The sequence below is a fragment of the Columba livia genome, chromosome 4, assembly GCF_036013475.1.
Source record: "Columba livia isolate bColLiv1 breed racing homer chromosome 4, bColLiv1.pat.W.v2, whole genome shotgun sequence".
Lineage (NCBI taxonomy): Eukaryota > Metazoa > Chordata > Aves > Columbiformes > Columbidae > Columba > Columba livia.
Window position 1 is genome coordinate 69348314 of NC_088605.1, and position 6000 is coordinate 69354313.

Sequence of the window (6000 nt, forward strand, 5' to 3'; positions counted from 1 at the left end):
ATAGTATTTTGTTACAAGCTACAGAGCAGAAACTTGAGACTATTTTTAAGAAATTATTAGCAAGGAAATGTATCAGTGTGATAGTATATCAGTATGTAGTATAAATATGGTCAAGAGGTCTATTAGTTCACTAAATGGAAAAACAACAACAACAAACAAAAAAACCCAAAAGCATAAACAAACAAACAAACAAAACCAAAACGCCACTAGGTAGATTCTATTTTTATAAACAAAATTTGGTACAGAAACACAACCATTTACCACAGAAAATTTCTTTCTTTCACCAGTGAAAGGAGAACACAAATAAGGGGAAAAACTTTGATGAATCAAACTTGTGGTCTGGTCTACTCAGCTTATGCTACAGTCCAAACACTCTTGTCTTTCATGGGGAGGGAGAAGTGTCCTCTTTTGGACTAAATCCCCATTGAATCTTGGCTGTCTGTAGTTGGGTGTGTGGGCATCTTGTTTCCTTCATCACTTGGAAAAGACTATTTGGAGATAGGCTTGGGTTTATCTTATTCAGGTGATAGTGATATGGGATTTGTGGTGCTAGAATTTATCAGAGTAGACATAAGTATGGTTTTATATTTTAAGCAGAAATAGAGAAGGACTGATGAGATGTGTGTGTGCCCCAAATAATTATAAATGAGAATTAGAGGTGTAATTATAAGTAGTATGTAGAATTTGGCTTTACCATAGTCAAGAAAGTCAAACCTGAACAGCTACCAGGGGAAGATCTGAAGATGACAGGGAAAAAGGAGAACCTGTATTCTCATCAGAGACGAAAAAAACAAACAAAGACCGATAAAGGATGAAATTGCACTCTCGACACAGAAGAGCGTTAACAGCATTTGGGGACAAGCTTAATGGAAATTAAAGGACAACATTGGAACAGAACAAACGGCTCCAAGCTCAAAATGGGTAAATACAGGCTGGATATTAAGCAAAGTTTTCTAACCCTTAATGTGGTAATGGTATTGAGCTGATTTTTAATCTGGTTAGCAGAGGAAGAAGTGAAGCCTGGCCATATTGTAATGGGCTAAAATGGCCCAGAAGCACTCTTTGGGTCCTATACATTTAATTCCTGTATGTGGCATGCCTAGAATAAAGACAAGGCCTGAGGGCACACCAACCTGAGATGGAATCACACAAGAAAAATTGGAAAGAAACCCAAGTAGCTCATAAGTTTCTTGCTGAGTTTTCCTGTTTCCTCAGAGGTTGTCATCCACATTGCAATTTCATAGACTCAATCCATTCTGTCCATTGTTATGAATCTGATCAAAAAGAAACAAACTAGCGAATACTCAGTTAAGCAAGTGTATTTCTCAGTTAATTAAAGGTGGAGCAGTGAGCAAATGCAGACTGCTGTTGATGGCATGAAATAGAACCACTTTTGTTCTATACATATTTGCTCTGATCAGCCTCTTTCCTGTTTACCCTCTCAGAGGCCATTAATTTGGTAGCATCACAACTGATCTTGTGCATTTGTGCATTTCAGGTGGTAAGCAATTTTTTTTAGGTCACTATAGGTTATCATAATCAATTTCTTCATGCTTTTTCAGTGTAAAATTTGATCCTTTTTTTCCAAAAACATATTTTAAAAAATTCTATCAAGAATAGCTGGATGATTCTTTGCTGAGAAAATGTATCTGAAACTTTGTGATGAATATAAAATGCATAAGCTGAAAATAGTTTGTAATACATGTATATAATGACCTCATAAACATGTTTTTCTGTGCAGCAGTACCCTCAGTGTTTCTTCAATTATTTTATAGTTTTTAACAAAAATAACTAAACCTTTTGCTGCCTCAATAGGAAATAGAACCCAGGTTTTTAACAATTGTTTGTTTGTTTGCTTTGTTGATGTGGGTTTTTTTGTGGTGTTTTTTGGGGGGGCAGGAGGGGGAGGAGTGTAATTATTTTTATACATATTTATTTTACTTTTTTTTTACTTTTGTTTCTTAATTAAAACTGTTGGCTGCACTATTAACATGTCAATCATCTCTTGGATCTATTCCAGGGGTTATCTGTTTCCTACATGATCATCCATGCAGATTGTTGACCACTGAATTGCATAGCAACTGGATTATTCTCTCCGATTCAGGCGTTCCTACAGGAGCGCACTCATTCCCTTTCTAAATGAGCTCTTTCAGTGTTAATGATGACCAGGTACTTTTCAAGCTATCAGCAGGTGAGCTCTCCAGAAGGCTTGGCTGGAAAGCCAGCAATTAATCCCAGGCAGGACTGACCCAGGCTCCCCTAAGACGCCACGTTCTCTGTGACACGCTCATTACCTGCTGGCAACATGTCAGTTCTCTGGTGGCAGCTATTAAAGCCAGAAGAGGTCATTAGATGACTGTGCCTGACTCCTTCATAAAACAGACCATTCTGCTTCATGCGGTTTCCTCTGCGCTGAGCCTCACAACTCCTAAACCATCAAACTGCCTTTGAGAAGAGCAGCTGGTGTTGCCTTTGGAGCATCCAAAGATGAACATTTGGTTCTTGAGCAGTTTGCCTCTAGTCTAATCATTAGGAAAACTGGGAAGTACCCCAGACTCTACCTTGAATCTCCATGGTTAGCATTATTCCATTCACTAGCTTGTGGTAACCTAAATTTTCAACTTGATCAAGAATTTAAACTAGCAGGCAGTATCTATAATGCCCATAAGTTCAACTATGACATTTGCTTTTAAATTATTTGCATAAAAGCACATGCTTTCATTCTAGAGTGACACATCAGGTAATTCTCTTATGAGTAGTTCATTTATTAAATGTAACCAATGATAAGACAAGGGGCAATGGGTGCAAACTGGAACATAGGAGGTTCCATTTAAATATGAGAAGAAACTACTTCTCAGTGAGGGTGACAGACACTGGACCAGGCTGCCCAGGGGGGTTGTGGAGTCTCCTTCTCTGCAGACATTCAAACCCGTCTGGACACCTTCCTGTGTAACCTCATCTGGGTGTTCCTGCTCCGGCAGGGGGGATTGGACTGGATGATACTTCAAGGTCCCTTCCATTCCCTGACATTCTGTGATTCATCCACACTAAAAGAAAGAAAAAAGTCTGAAAGGCAAAGAAAATTTGCTGTACTGGGAAAAATATTAGGGACTGACATTCAACCCCACCTGCTAAGAACATGAGAAACACTATGAGAAACAGTGTCTAAATCTCAGCTGAAGCCCTCTCCTTCTTATTATTACCATGTGTCTTTTTCATGCCTGAAAGTTGTAATGTTTGTATGAGCTTCAAAAAATGTGTAATTGGTAAAGCCAGCACCATTACTGATACTTTCTGTTATTAATCTTGTTTTTTTTCGTTTGAGAAGAAAAGAATAAACTCTGTAGGGAGAGCAGAGAACTGCATAGAACTATTTTGCTTTAATCATCCAGAAAATATCTTTTCCTCAAGTCAGAGGTTTTTCTGTGATTCTGTTTCAAGGTCAAATAAGTGTCTTATTTTTCAGCATAAATTGGGAAGGGGATGAAAGATGTGGTACCACTAGAGTCCTGTCTCCACATTCTGAAATAGAGAAGCAATCTTGTGTCGTGGATGAACTTATTCTTTAACAGATTATGGGTAAATTTATTCATCAGCTATTGTTGTTCATACTTCCAGAGATGCTGAATTATAAATGCAGGTGAGATGTAACACTCAGGAAGCAGCCTTTCTAAAACCTTTGGCAGGGCTGTTTAACTGAAGCTTTTCTCTCTCAGAGTCTCTTGGGGCATATTAATCCTTCACTTGGAGGTCTGTCAGATGAATGGTTTGGTATTTTTTTAATTGTGTCTGAAATACTATCAGTACTGTTTACAAAGCAGGTGAAGCCAGCATTGAGACACCAAAAATCTTACATGATGCCTCTTTCATTTGCAAGGTGCCCAGCTGACCTGCTGCTGCTCAGAAAAGTGATGGCTGGGCCTTAGTAACAGCCCATCGCTTCCAGTCTCCCCTGAAAAGCCCACTGGTGATGCCAGACAGGCAAGACCACGGTGGAATAAGAAACTCGCTTCTCTAGGAGGGTAAGCACAGATGCATGATGGCTACTTTGGGCTACTACTGTGTTTTCCCAAATTGGCAGCTGTAACACCGGCTAAAGCACAGGCTGAAGCACAGGAGGTTCCATCTGAATATGAGGGAAAAATTTATTTGCCTTGGAGGTGACAGACACTGGAACAGACTGCCCTGAGAGGTTGTAGAGTCTCCTTCTCTGGATACATTCAAAACCCGCCTGGACACATGCCTGTGCAATCTACCCTGTGTTGGACTAGATGAACTCCAGAGGTCCCTTCCAACCCCAACCATCCTGTGATTCTGTGACATGAGGTGTTCAGCAAACTAATGAACCACTTGTGAGTGCTTTGAATGGTTTCCTTTAAAGAGACGTCTTCTAAGACATGATATAGCTCTCTGTGAACGGCAAAATTTCATAGACTTCTCCCCTTGCTTTCTCCCCATCCCCTCTTGACTGTTTCTATATGCAATATATCACAAGTACTGTTCTAAAATCCAGCTGTGCATTTTGCGGGGTGCTGGAGTGGAGCTGGCAGGCAGGCTCTGTACTCAATACCCGCACAGCGTTTCCTCCTGCCCCTGGGAGAGACAGCGCACGGGGCTGGACCAGCCGCTGCTTTGAGGCAGCAGGGCATTTCTTATGCTCTTATGCTAGTTTGATCCTACAAATCCTTACTTACAAAGCAATCTTCTCTCATATAAGTAGCTTTGAGCACTCAGGCAATATATGGTTCTTTATCTGAGCATCCGATCCACATTTTTGATAAAACAAAATGGGTCACAGTCATTATTCTGTCAGTCTTTCATCCGACAGATCTACACCAAAAGTAAATCTGGTTTGCTGTGTTTATTGAGAAGCCTGCTTTCCTATGCCAAGTACTTTGCCAGCCATTTTTGAAGCTTATCATACCAAGGTATTCCACGTAAAAATGACACTCATTTTTTCAGCAAAATGAGAGTGTAGCAGCCAAATTTAATGCAATCCATCTTTTGAAACTCAGACAGGATTCAGAGTTGTTCAGACTGTTCTGGTTATGAATGGCTTACTGAGTTTTGAAAATCTATTATTCAAATCTTTCTTTGCCTTTTATTTAGTTTACTCCCCTTTTTAAAAAAGTGTTTTCAGAAAGAAAACTTGACCAGTGTTTTCTACTTAGTTCTGAAGTTGGTAAGACAGAAATATGAAGTGTGCAAGAAGTAACACACTGGAGCAGCATTTAGTTCTGTTCTGTAAGCAGAGAAGTAATTCGTGCCACAAGAAAGCCTTGTCTCCATCAGATACCAAAAAATACCGTTCCATTAATGGCACTTCCAGGTTTTCAGGTTGCCATTTGTAACTTTGTCCGTTATCAGACATTGGAGTAGTTGTACTTTCAGCACGTAAGTACAAAAAGTGCTGTGACCTCTTCTTAATCCTGACCATTTTTCCTCTATTCTGCCCAACAGAAACCTGAGAGAGCCATCATTTGCTTCACGCAGAGTTAGGCATAAATGTGAAAACTGAAGAGACCACATATTCACCATCATTCTATGCAAGTTGCTTGGGACTCCTGTGTATTTTGCATGTATATTAATGTGTAAGAAAGGGACAAATACATTGTGAATCTTACTGAAATTGATTATTAATACGTGAACATACCAAATTAATAAGTCTCATGATGGCAAGGAAAATACAAGACAAATGGAGTATATTATTTGTGAAGAACACCAAAGATGATGTAGAGACAAAAAAGAGTTTACATTTCACATTTTCAGTTTTTAGTTTTACATTTTACATGTATTATTAACTTTAAATAGTTTACAGTAAGAGAGAGAGGAAAGCAATAGCATAGGTACAAGCAATAAATGAAATTATAAACCAAGGAAAGAACATTGTCAGTGATTTACCTGTAAGGCTTAACATGTCCATGAAAGAATGTGCATGTTCTTTTCTTTGTTTTAACTAACTCATGTGACTATGGAAATCTCTCTCTTCCCCTTCTTGCC

General features: G+C 39.1%; 1 long non-coding RNA gene across 3 annotated transcripts in view; it reads left to right on the forward strand.

Annotated features, from left to right (window-relative positions):
• LOC110356365 (uncharacterized) overlaps positions 1–6000 on the forward strand; it is a 29842-nt gene extending 23842 nt beyond the window's left edge. For all 3 annotated transcript variants that reach the window (XR_010472449.1, XR_010472450.1, XR_010472448.1), the window contains 4 exons: positions 2021–2191; positions 3467–3579; positions 3878–4022; positions 5461–6000. This is a non-coding gene — a long non-coding RNA (uncharacterized LOC110356365). The remainder of the gene's footprint in view (positions 1–2020; positions 2192–3466; positions 3580–3877; positions 4023–5460) is intronic.